This window comes from Cryptomeria japonica, chromosome 5, assembly GCF_030272615.1.
Source record: "Cryptomeria japonica chromosome 5, Sugi_1.0, whole genome shotgun sequence".
NCBI classification, from domain to species: domain Eukaryota; kingdom Viridiplantae; phylum Streptophyta; class Pinopsida; order Cupressales; family Cupressaceae; genus Cryptomeria; species Cryptomeria japonica.
In genome coordinates this window covers 160,606,324-160,620,180 of record NC_081409.1, presented here as the reverse complement: position 1 = coordinate 160,620,180, position 13,857 = coordinate 160,606,324, and the positions used below count along the sequence as shown (strand labels likewise).

The 13,857-nt window shown below is 34.8% G+C and overlaps 2 non-coding genes across 2 annotated transcripts; both read right to left on the bottom strand.

Annotated features, from left to right (window-relative positions):
- Nucleotides 1–1,924: 1,924 nt before the first annotated feature.
- Nucleotides 1,925–2,079, bottom strand: LOC131072762 (U4 spliceosomal RNA). Its single transcript, XR_009112748.1, has one exon. It is a non-coding gene; the product is annotated as a U4 spliceosomal RNA (small nuclear RNA).
- An 11,061-nt stretch (nt 2,080–13,140) lies between these two features.
- Nucleotides 13,141–13,288, bottom strand: LOC131072763 (U4 spliceosomal RNA). Its single transcript, XR_009112749.1, has one exon. It is a non-coding gene; the product is annotated as a U4 spliceosomal RNA (small nuclear RNA).
- Nucleotides 13,289–13,857: the final 569 nt, after the last annotated feature.

Here is a 13,857-nt window from a genome sequence, read left to right as displayed (position 1 = left end):
TGATAGAGCAGAGATTTGTGTTGCAGAGAAAACAATTATGCTTAACTGGAACTGTCATCAGGCATTTGGAGATGTTATTCCTTTAGTTCATTTCTTCTAGATTGTAGTTTGAATCTTATGCTAAGTCAATGAGACTTCCCTTAGGTTTGTATCCTTCCAGGTCATTATCTTTTGAGCAGTGAGCTCTAGGCAATGTGCATGAATGCATGTTCATTCCCCATTATAATATTTACACATACTATTGCAAAGTATCATCTTATTGTGGGTAGGTTCCTACCGTGGTTTTTCCCTTAACCGGGCTTTCCACATCAAAATCTTGTTGTTGAGTGTTTTTCTTTCAATTTCCTTATCTTTGTTATCATTGTAGCTTATGAGATCTGTATTTGTGGTTAAATTTGTAGATCTGGTGAAAGTTGATTCACCACACCCCCCCTCTCTCTCAGTTTTCCTTCATTGTTGTTGCCAATAAGATCTATGTCAACGTATTCCTTTTATCTTTCTTCCTCCTAGGAAGACATTAATGGTATCATGTAATGTAACATTATCAAAATTGCTAAAAATATATATCTTTTGTCATGGAAATATTTATGTGTGATGTATATTCATTTTAATGGATCTATCGCAAAATGGGAAAATTGAAGGTAGAGGTGTTTGGGTTGAGTTGGAGGGAGAGTTGTGGTCATCAATTATATTAAAAGGAGTCCTTGAATATGTTTATCATTAGAAATTGCTATTTTATAACATCATGCTTCACATTTAGGTCCACCCATATGTATGAATTTTTAGTATATAAACTAAATATAAATATTTTGAGTAATATTCATTTCATTCTTGATTTATATGTCTTTTTTGATCTCCACAATCATATTTCTCAATTACTCCATTCAACCACATTAGATGTTGTACTAGACAATACTGGAGTTCTAAAGATTACCTTGTGAAAGTTTTCTAACCTAAATGTGTACATAAATTTTTCTCATATTATAATTAGACTAGAAAACAAGGCCAATCCCCTAAAAAACCCATATGCTAATGAGGAAAAGAAAAATGGTTTTCAAATGTCATGGATCCAACTCCAAGGTCTTTGTACCCAAAAGTACAACTAGAAAAGATATTTGAGGCTCCCTAAATGGCCACAGAAAGGACAACAATGCTCATGTGTTGAAGCTAATTTTCTGTTAAAAGACATTGATAGAGAATGAATCATATAAAATGAGCCAATTTAGGTTCCAACATAGTAGTCTAGATGCATTGAAATCATTGAGGCCATGCTCTAAGACAAGACAATTGCCAATATGATAGTTAATATCTTCAACTATAGACAAATGTGGAGAGAGATACAAATAGCATTTACAAGGCTTATAAATCTAAAAAGGGGTATGCAAGTACCATTTCCAAACATTTTACTAAGGTTCGGAATATCAAACCCCAAATTTATATAGCATTTGAAGGGAATAGAAGTAATAACTAGTTAGAAAAGTCGCTTGACCTTGATTGACAAGCATAAAGAAAATAGAAGCAATAACTAAACAGAAAAAAGTCTGTTGGTCTTGATGGACAAGCTTGAATGGAATAGAGCAATAATTACTTAGAAAAAAAGAAAAGTCTCCTGTCTTCATTGGCAAGCAAAAACTACTTAGAAAAGACTCTTGGTCTTCATTAGCAAATTTGAATTTAAGCTTGAACTCATCCTACGTTAGAATTGTTGGCTCCATGAATAAGATTTGGAAGAGTACGCACTCAATATTAGAATTGTAAGCTCTATGAATAAGGTCTGGAAGCATAGGCACTCATTGTATAGATACCTGAGGATTGGAGACAATCAAATGAACTGTCCGTTGATGGATAACCCATCGTGAAAATCATCTGCAGCCATCTAAGCTGCGTTAAGTTCTAAATTTGATTGATATTGCAAAAGTAAAACATATCATTTTATTTTTTGATTTGTGTGGCCCATCTCAAAGATAGCCCTCCCATGGAAGAAGGCCAAATAGGGGGTTTGGAAATGGTTTTCAACCAGTAATTGACGCGCCTCGGTTATAACCTCTGTAGCTGCGTCATTGCCCCAAGCGCAAAGATGCTTGCTGCCTCCTTCCACTCTTGCTTTATACTCATTCATACTCGCGTAATTCTTTCAGAATGAATGTGGTATTAAAACTTTCATGTGGTGTAATATTACCACGCAACCATAGCAGGCGGTGCCTGATATAAGAGCAATATGAAGGAACATTACATTTTCAGCAATCTTAGTTACATAATCATGGATTCTTTACATGCCTCCTATTTACTAACTTAATACAGGTGCATTTGCTAACTTGTTAAATGGCACAGAGCTATCATTCGTGTTACTAAGTTGTTGCTGGTGGCTGCTAAGAAAGAACTGTTCCTAACCAACAGTTGATTTCTAAATTTCCTTTTTCTAAATATGAATATTTATCTATTATGTGTAGGATATATTGGAGTGGTGGAAGGAATAAATCCTCAATTTCAAGGAACAAATATATCCCAATTCGTTGTCATGATAAGAAGATTTAGCTGCAAAATTTTAGACATTGATATTTTTAAATTAATATATTTAAATAATTATATTTGAAACATACATAATTAAAAACATATAATTATTTTAAATTCTTATATGTATATGTATATGTGTACAAATTTTGTTATTTATATAATAGAGAGTATAAATGTATCATTCAATATAAATAAATAATATTTGAGTATCAAAATTCTTTTTATAGATATTTTATGCCTGGAATGTGGTATCAACCTCCAAAAGGAGAAAACAATTCAAACACACACATGAAACATTATATTAGAGGTTAGAAATCCAAACAAAGCAAGTTAAATGAATCTAAACTCTTTAAAATTGTTCCATGTTCCTCTATCTCCAAGGATCTTCAAGATTCAAGGTGGCTCTCAGCTTGGAAGGGCATTTGATTCTTTAATATGACAACCTAAAGAACGAGATTTAAATGATTCTAAGATCTAAATGGAAGGCAATCAAGATCCTAGTGATGAATTAGATATGAAACTAGATGATGATAGGATGCAAGATATTGATATGAAGTTTAAACTAGTATGAAAATGATACTAAGATGAAGCTAACATGATATGAGATTAACATGATATATCTAAGATTATAATGTTATCAAAATGATCTAAAATTATATTCTATCAAAGAGAGATAATATGCTTAATGTTATGAGACTATAAGTTTGATGCACAAAGACTTGATCGTTTTGAAGAATGAATGGGATCTATTTATAGGGAAAATAGGGCAATGGATAGTCAAGATTGGATAATCTTATCAAGGGCTGGGATTGAAAGTTAATCAATCCATGTTTACAATTCTCACCAATGAAATGGTGACAATTGTCAACAAGAGATTGCTTGAGAGGAGATGTAAGAAGTATTAAATGCTTTAGAGGACATGTAAGTTACCTTAGGAGGTAAGGCTAAGGTTAGCTTAGGGTTATCCATTGGACAGAGCTTTTACCCAAAGGATAAACTCTTGTGCAAGGGTTAAAGGAATAACCATGGTCAAAGTAATGAATGCTTGATGAGACCCTTGGGTTAGATGAAGGTTGAGTTAGAGAGAAAGTCTCTAATCATGCAAGAAGGTTGAGTTAACCATTAATGGTTTAGAAGACTTTCAAGGTTAACTTGTTGGAGACATAAAGCCTTTAATGGTTTTCAAAGACTTTGAGGGTTTGAGAAGTGACTTCTCTTTGTTTAGGGATGTGACAATATTTAGGACATGGGTTAGGCTAATTTAGAAGTGATTAGAAGAATCTAGAAGGGGGTTTAGAGAGGCAAGTGGGAGATGTAGGATTTTGCAAGTGGATGGAGGGTAATTTTAATTAAAATAAATTACTTTATTTCAACTAAAATAGATGCAATTTGCATAAATGTATGTGGGGGATTAAAATAAATAAATTAAATTTATTTACTTGCAAGGAATAATTTAATTAAATGTAAATTTAATTAAAAGGGGAGAAAGGGAAACTAATTAAGTAAAGTGATCTATTTAATTAAAAGGGTAGAAAAGGCTTTGGTGAATTTAATTAAATAAATTGAATAACTTATTAAATAATCAAATAGATGAATGTGAATAATTTAATTAAATGGCGGAATGAGGTCAAAATGAATATCAAATATTCACTTAAGAAAGTGGTCATTTTTATACTTCTACATTTTGCCCCTCTTTGAAGTGACGTGTGTGCACATGTTGATTCAAAGAAAAGTTGTCGGATATGATGTCAAAATTTGATCGATATGATGTTGTGGATATGAAAAATTGATTTGATATGAAAAGTCGATGTGATGCCCCAGATTTGATGAATGATATTGATGATGCCCCAGATATGAATAATTGATTTGATATGAAAATTTGATATGAAATTGATATGAAATTGATGTTGAGATTTGATATGATAATGCCCCCTCGGGAGATCGTTCATGCACAAAAGGCATGAATGATCTCTCGAAAGAAGAAGAATGCTACTTGAAAGATAGAAGAGTGGATAGTGATGACATGCATGGGTTTGATAAGATTGATTAGATTGATTGGATTGAGATCGAGTCTAGTTTCAAGTATGAAACGTCCTGTATAAGACATGGATGATTGAGCGTCTAGTTTCAGGAATGATACTGCCTGCATAAGACAAAGATGATCGAAGCGTCTGGTTTTAGGAATGATACTGCCTGTATAAGACATGGATGATCAAGAGTCTGGTTTCAGGAATGATATATCCTGTATAAGAGTTGATCAAAACATTTGGTTTCAAGAATGATATATCCTGTATAAGAGTTGATCAAAACATCTGGTTTCAGGAATGATATATCCTGTATAAAAGTTGATCAAAACATCTGGTTTCAAGAAAGCATCAACTGTATAAGACATGATAGATAGTTTGGAAGAATGATGAAGATATGAAAGTGAAGAAAGATTCCATGATGATGCGATGGATATGCATGCAAGGGATGCAATGATGAATGTGACTAGATGATGATTATGAGATGTATCTTGAAAATGAGATGTATGATAATGATAATGATGTGCAACTAAATGTGAGAAATATGATGTGCAACCTAATGCAAGATTAATATGATAATGATGTGCAACTAATGCAAATCTTAATATGCAATCTCATTCTCAATGTTGCCATCTATTGTGATCAAAGTGTCGGTGATTCCTTTGTTTTCATCATCGGGCCTGGATTTGTTGAAAGTTGATACAAGAATCATGGTATAATTGAACCATGACGACCTGAGTATAACTTACAAGGATTTTGATATTGCAAGATGACACAAGCGTCGAGGTATAATTGAACCAAGACAACCTGAGTGTTGCTTGCGTAAACAGAAAAGAGTTAACCTTTGTCCCATACAAATCCGAAATGTCCTCAGTGATATGCCACCTAATTGCTTTGTAGGACAAATTTGCATGATAAAAGACTTCACTCACAGATAGCAGACAAATAAAACATCACATTCCTTCCTTGCTTCTCTAGTCGTAATACATCCTGGAGGTGCTCAGGAGATATGACAAGCAAAAATTAAGAACCATAAGTAAGCATGCATACTATTTGGAATGTATTCTTATCAAATAAAACATCTTGCAAATAGATCTTTTGTTCAATTCCAATCAGATTAAGTCTGCCATGTCTAGCCTTTTTGCATTGTCATTTGTCATCTGTTGGTTGTTATGATCCTTGTTGTCTTCTTACGTGTTTGGTCTGATGTTGAAAATCCTGAAGGTGAAATGCCCCCAATGAGGCCAGGATTTTGCCCCTTGTTGTTGATACTACTTCAATATGGATATGTACACTGATCACCAAGCCATGGTGGGATATGATTTGGACAAATGATTCAGATAAACCAAGGATAGTGACTACGCTAAGTATGTCTAGGATTGATAAGCATTTGTGAATTTCCGGTGATGTCTCAGATGGGTGGATATGATATGTACAATATGACTTGTGAAACATGTACTGCCATCAATTGATAAAGATAAGGCTAACTAGAACAAAATCTAGCAGTCATATTGATCTATGTCATTGTTTTGATTTGTTCGATGATTGATAAGAATGTCTGGTTTCAAAGAGTGAGTACCTCGTATAAGAATGATATGTCTGGTTTCGAGTGTACCTATCCTTGTATAAGACATGTTGATGTTGATGTTGATAGATGGATTGATTATCAAGACTCGATGATTGATAGGAATGTCTGGTTTCAAAGAGTGAGTACCCTGTATAAGGCTGATTTGTCTGGTTTCGAGTGTACATATTCTTGTATAAGACATGTTTGATGTTGATGTTTATTTTGAGTAATGAATTGATTAACAAGATGTGTGATCAGTTTGATTATAGACTTTGAGATTTTTCCTATTGTTGATCTGATTAGATGGATGGTCCATGCTTTCATTTTTTTTTAGTTTCAATTTTTATTTGATTTTGCCGATTTTTAGTTTTCGAATATTTTGATTTTTTTGGATATTTCGGTTTTTTTTTTTGAGTTTTTGGATATTTTGATTTTTTTGAGTTTTTGGATATTTCAATTTTTTGAGTTTTTGGGTATTTCAATTTTTTAGTATTTGGATTAGAAGAAAGATGTATTTGGTTGCCCAAATGTATAGAAAGACAAGGAATATTATGAATGGATGACTGGACCATTGAGGTGGAAATGGATTTTTTGTCCATTGTTTTGATCAAGGTCAAGGATGGAAAAGGGGATATGGATAGAGATAGAATATGGATAGCACTAGATGATGGAAGCAATGAATAGATAGGATAAGGGATATAGATTAGAGGATATGGATAAGGTGTAGAAATATTGTAGATAGCACTAGATGATAGAAACAATGAATAGATAGAATAAGGGATATGGATTAGAGAGTATGGATAAGGTGTAGAAATATTGTAGATAGCACTAGATGATAGAAGCAATGAATAGATAGGATAAGGGATATGGATTAGAGGATATGGATAAGGTGTAGAAAGATTGTAGATAGCACTAGATGATAGAAGCAATGAATAGATAGGGTAAGGGATTGATAGTTATGATACTTAATATAAGTACAGATCCAATAGCCAACAAGATGAGAGGGGGGGGTGAATCATACAAACTTAATCATCCATAAAAACATCAGATTCAACCTCGGTAACATATATATCACGGTAACATATATATCAGTCATATAACCAAAACTATCAAACATGCAAACTTATAAGCATATGAACAATATAAACCTCATAACACCAGATTTAACATGGAAACCCAAATAGGGAAAAAGCACTATGGGATTTCGGACCCACTAAGAAATATACTCTTCTAGAGTATGCTCAGTTAAAAGAAAAACCTGTTAAAAATTACAAACACATTGCTAGATGTGACTCAATTAAAGGATTTCCCTCAGATCTGTTAGGATCTTCACTTTGTTAGAAGTGACCTTGTTAAAGGATTTCAAACACTCAATAAGAATGTCACCTTGCTAGAGGATTTTACAAATAAGACAGTTAAGTCCACTCGGTTAAGAGATTTTCTGCTACTTCTCAAAATAACAATAATAAAAATATGTCTGCAACTTCACATCTAAAAATGTTGAAGCATATTCTCATTTGCTCAATACAATCAATTCATAGGACTTATCTTGTCCCTCTACTAGGCTCTATACTCTGTTATCAAAACAAGTCTTCAAGCTTCTGTGCTCGGTAATCACTATTTAGCATCCCTGTGCATACACTTGCCCGCATACATTGTTTATCAACAGTTTCCTATTTATAAACAATCTTCCAACCTCTTAATCTTCTTGATCACATTTCCCATGATCAATCATAGCCATCAGATCTTCAATCTTGTCCAGGTTCAATGCATCCTTCGATCTGAAAATGTTTTACCTCACCTTGGAACTTGTGTTAGGGTATTGTGGTTCAATCTGAGCTGTAGATATTTCTGCCGATCTTTCTTTACCATAGATTCTTTAACAATCTTCATACACGGCTTACCAATCATTTAATCCGCTCCAGCTCATCAGCTTCCTTCATTAAATATCACATGTAGACATTTAATGCATTTTGTTATAGCTTGGTTGTAACTCGATAAATACTAAACTTCACTCGGCAGACATTCTGCCTTTATTATTTGATAGCGATAACCTTAGGGTTTACTGACTAGGTTCCTTAGGGTTTATCGACTAGGTTCTTTAGGGTTTACTGACTAGGTTCTTTTATCGATAACATAGTATAGTATTAACCTTTCAAACAATAGCATATGTAGGATATCAAAACAATCTAAACATCATGATCTCATCATTGTCTAACTTGGTAATAGTTGCCCATTGAATAACTTATTCATCCCTTTATTCATCATATTCTTTCCTGTGTCTTTTACCAACTTCTTTATAATCATCAAATCATACTTCTTAAGATATGGCAACATCATACTAAATTAGAAAATTAATTTCTTGACATCAATGACAAAATAATAATATTAAGATAGTAATCATCCTTAATCAATTATATCCATAGTCATCAACAACCTTCTCAATATCCTTATTGAAATGCCAACAATCTCTCATTGTAATTGGAATGCCAACCTTCTTCTTGCCTGTTATAATGCCAACAATCTCCCCCTTTCGCATTGATGGCAAAACCAATTGATTTGACTTTATTGATTCGGATTCAAATTGATGTGAAATTCTGAAATGCTCTCCCTCTGTCATTAGTCTTCTCCTCGGTTCTGAAATGTAGTCTTCTCCTTCGGTCAGTAGACTTCTCCCCCATACATTAGTCTTCTCCCCCTTACATTAGTCTTCTCCCCCTTTGACAACAATGCCAAAAATGAAAAGAACTAAAAACATAATTTCTTCCTCTGAGAAGTAAATTTCATTCTATTATGTATCAATTCAGTCTCAGTCAGAGCATTTTTTCTTCAATTCCTATTCCCTGATTATTGTTTCCTGCACACCTTTAGAAAACCTCCTAAAGTGTGTAAATCAACATCAACTCCTACAAGATATTCTGTAGAGTCATTGAATTGATGCTTTCACCGAACTCGGTTAGTGAATGGAAGATAGGGGTAGGACCCCTAACTGACTTCTGAGATACTCAAAAGTGTCCTTTGGCAGTGGCTTGGTGAAGATGTCTGCAATTTCTTCCTTTGTGCTAACATACTCCAAAACCACTTTCTTCTCTTGAACTTCTTCTCTAAGATAATGATATTTGATAGAGATGTGCTTTGTCTTAGAGTGCATAACAGGATTCTTTGAAATGTTAATGGCACTAGCGTTATCACATAATATAGTTACTAGCTCGGTAACTTGCTCATTTATGCCTTCCAACAGTTGTTTGATCCATGCTATATTGGTGCAATTCAGTGTTGCAGCAACATATTCAGCTTCTGTTGTTGACTGAGAAACACATCCTTGTTTCTTGCTAAGCCAACTCACTAGTCTTTCTCCTAAAAAGAAAGCTCCTCCACTTGTGCTTTTCCTGTCATCAATGTTGCTTGCCCAATCAGCATTAGTATAAACTTTTAAATCAAAAACATTTCCTTTCCGATATACTAAGCCATAATCTTCAGTGCCCTTTAAGTATCTAAAAATTCTTTTGATTGTCATCACGTGTGTTTCCTTAGGATCTGCAAAAAATCTTGCAACAATACCTACTACATGTGCTATATCTGGCCTGCTGTGAACAACATATTGCAACTTTCCAATCATAGATCAATAAAGTGTCTCATCAACAGATGCAGATTCATCATTCTTTGATAGTTTATAGTTGGTAGTCATAGGAGTACTTACTGGTTTTGAATCCTCCATTCCAAATTTCTTCAAGATTTCCTTTATGTACTTGGAAATGTTCCTTCTTCACTTTTCTGATCAAACTTACCATTTTTGTCATCTTTGTGAACATAGCATCTACTCCCAAAGATTTTAAAATAACTTACATTAGGTTTCTTGTCATACCAGATTTCATAGGGTGTCTTCAAAGATCCTTTCTTCAATTGTACTCGGTTCAGGGTGTAAACTATTGTGCTTATTGCTTCTCTCCAAAATGTCTGTGGAACTTTCTTTTCAATCATCAAGGTTCTGGCACAATCCACAAAAGATCTGTTCCTTCTCTCAGCTATCCCATTCTACTGTGGAGTTCTCGGTGTAGAGACTTGTCTTTTTATACCATGATCATTGCAAAATAAGTTGAACTCATTAGAAGTAAACTCTCCTCCTCTATCTGATCTGAGACATTTTAGTTGTCTTCCTGTTTGATTTTCAACTCTAGCCTTGTACCATTTAAACATTTGAAAAGCTTCTGATTTTTCTTTTAAAAACATTACTGACATCATCCTTGAGTAATCATCCACAAATAATATGAAATATTTATCACCATAATAACTCTGAACTTTCATAGGACCACAAAGATCAGTATGCACAAGATCTAAAATTCCCTTAGAAGTGTAGGACTTACTTGTAAAGCTTGATCTTGTCATCTTACCCATCTAGCATCCTCGGCACATAGCATTCTCAGGTTTTTCAAGACTCAGTGCTTCTTACTTATTTTTATCAGATTATCAAAATTAACATGACAAAACGTTTTATGCCATAACCAGGTATCATCTATCCTTGCATATAGACATTTATTCTGAGTTGAGTCAAGATGAAATGTATTACCTTTTGTTTGTGTCCCGGTAGCAACTAACTTTCCATTCTTGTCATGAACTTTGACAATTCCCTTCTGAAATTCTATTCGGTAACCTGTGTTGTTTAGCTATGCTACACTCAACAAATTGTATTTCAAACCTTCAACCCAATAAACATCATTACATTTAGCATTGTCAAGAAGTGTTATGGATCCTTTACCTCTTACCAGACATGGTGCATCATTACCAAATCTTACATAGCCTCCATCATAATCATCTAATTTAATAAACTTGTGTTTATCACCTGTCATGTGATGTGAGCATCCACTATCTATAATCCAAGAATCATTAGTGTTTATGTGAGATATTAGAGCTTTTTCTTCATACCTTTCTTCATCTGATCCATCCTTGATAGCCACATAAACAACTTCCTCTGTATCAATCTCATCTGATTTATCATCATTAGATTCCTCATCAGCTATTAAGCATGTCTTTCTATCTCTTCTTCTGAAGTCTCGGTGTCATTTGTAATGGTTATCTTTCAGTCTGTCATCTCGATAATCTCTCTTTTCAGTATAATCTTTGTCAGGACAGTTAGAAGCCATATGTCCAATCTTATCACAATTGAAACATTTCAAAGGTAGTTTTCCTTTATACTTACCTTTGCCTCTCGGTAACCTTTTGGCCAATAGTGCTTCAAACTCTTCTTGCTTTCTGATTTCTTCATACAGTTTGTGTACTGCTTCCATGTTCTTCTGAAATCTTTCACTTGCTCCACTATGATCTCCTTCAGAGTTACTCTTTCCGAACTGGTTGGCGGGTAGTTCCTCGCTCGGGAGTCTCATTGAGATCGATTTCTGTATCGACTGCCCCTCAAATATATTATTGGCGTTGGCGAGGATCACTAGCTGCGTTGGCCTTCCATATTCCACCCTCCGTCAACCCCCCTACCTCCATACCTAGGAAGGTGCACCTTTCCGCCGCCTGGGGCCGGGTATCGAGGCTTTCCCTTCTGGTCGTCCCTCTTCCTGCTCCTCCTGGGTCGAAGAGGGGCTCCCTCCCCTGGACTGTTTGTGGAGTAGAGTGCTGGGAGCTGTTCCTGGTCCTCCGGTCTCTGCCTGCCTGCCTGCCTGCCTACCAGGTAAGTCACTGCCTGCAGATTAAAGGAATGCCTGTTTGTCGGATCGAGTCTCTGGTCCCTCCCCACCACTTTATAGTTCTAGTTATAGTAGTTATAGTTATAGTTATAGTAGTTATAGTTATAGTTTCTGACTGGTATCCCGCCTGTCTGTTCTGTAGGCCCAGCTGCTCGTCTGTCTGGGAAGGCCTTCCTCTCGAGAGTAGTCCGCTCCATAGTAGTATCGTTAGGAGTGGGCATAGGAGTCCCAGCGCAGTATTCTCATGGTCTGGCTGTTTGGTTCTGTTGAGTGGGTTCCTCTGTCTGGGTTGCTCTGGCATTGGAGGTGTGGTATATATATGTGAGAAAATTTATATGTGGTATGAATATGTGGGAATATTTATGTGTGATGTTTTCAATGGATCTAATCACAATGTGAGAAAATTGAAGGCCAATCCCTCAAAAAAAAAACCATATGCTAATGAGGAAGGACAAAGTGGTTTTCAAAGGTCATGGATCCAACTCCAGGGTCTTTCTACCTAAAAGCACAACTAGAAAAGATATTTGAGGCTCCCTAGATGGCCACAGAAAAGGAAAACACAATGCTCATGTATTAGAGCTAATTTTTTAATTTTTTATTAAAAGACATTAATAAAGAATGAACCATATAAAATGGGCCAATTTAATGCATTGAGGCTAAGCTCTAAGACAAGAGAATGGCTAGTTTAATAGTTAATGTCTTCAACTATAGACAAATATGGAGAGAGCTACAAATAACCTTTACAAGGCTTATAAATCTTTAAAAGGGTATCTAAGTACCATTTCCAAACATTTTACTAAGGTTCGGAAGATCAAACCCCAAATTTATATAGTATTTGAAGAGAATAGAAGCAATAACTAGTTAGAAAAGTCGCTTGATCTTGATTGACAAGCGTAAAGGAAATAGAAGCTATAACTACTCAGAAAAAAGTCTGTTTGTCTTGATGAACAAGCTTGAATGGAATAGAGCAATAATTACTTAGAAAAGCAAAGTCTCCTGTCTTCATTGGCAAGCAATAACTACTTAAAAATGTCTCCTGGCCTTCATTGGCAAATTTGAATTTAAGTTTGAAGTCAGGCTACGTTAGAATTGTTGGCTCTATGAATAAGATTTGGAAGAGTATGCACTCCATATTAGAATTGTAAGCTCTATGAATAAGGTCTGGAAGCATATGCACTCATTGTATAGATACATGAGGATGGGAGACAATCAAATGAACTGTCAGTTGATGGCTAACCCATCGTGAAAATCATTTGCAGCCATCTAAGCTGGCATTTAGTTCTAAATTTGATGGGTATTGCAAAAGTAAAACATAATGTAATTTAATTTTTATATTTGTGTGGCCCATCTCAAAGATAGCCCTCCAAAAATTCTCAATGGCCTCCCGCGGAAGAAGGCCATAGAGGGGGTTTGGAAATAGTTTTCAACCAGCAATTGACGCGCCTCGGTTATAACCTCACTAGCTGCGTCATTGCCCCAAGCGCAAAGATACTTGCTGCCTCCTTCCACTTTTGCTTTATACCGATTCATACTCGCGTAATTCTTTCACAATGAATGTGGTAATGCAACCATAGCAGGCGGTGCCTGATATAAGCGCAATATGAAGGAACATTGCATTTTCAGCAATCTTAGTTACATAATCATGGATTCTTTGCATGCCTCCTATTTACTAACTTAATACAGTTGCAGTTGCTGACTTGTTAATCGGCACAGAGCTATCATCCGCGTTACTAAGTTGTTGCTGGTGGCTGTTAAGAAAGAACTGTTCCTAACCAACAGCTGCTTTCTAAATTTCCTTCTTTAAATATGAATATTTATTTATTATGTGTAGGATATGATGAAGTCGTGGAAGGAATAAATCTTCAATTTCGAGGAACAAATATATCCCAATTCATTGTCATGATAAGAAGATTTAGTTGCAAAATTTTAGACATGATATTTTTAAATTAATATATTTAAAGAATTATATTTAAAATATACATAATTAAAAACATATAATTATTTTAAATTCTTATATGTATATGGATATGTATATGTGTACCTTTTTTTTGTTCTTTAA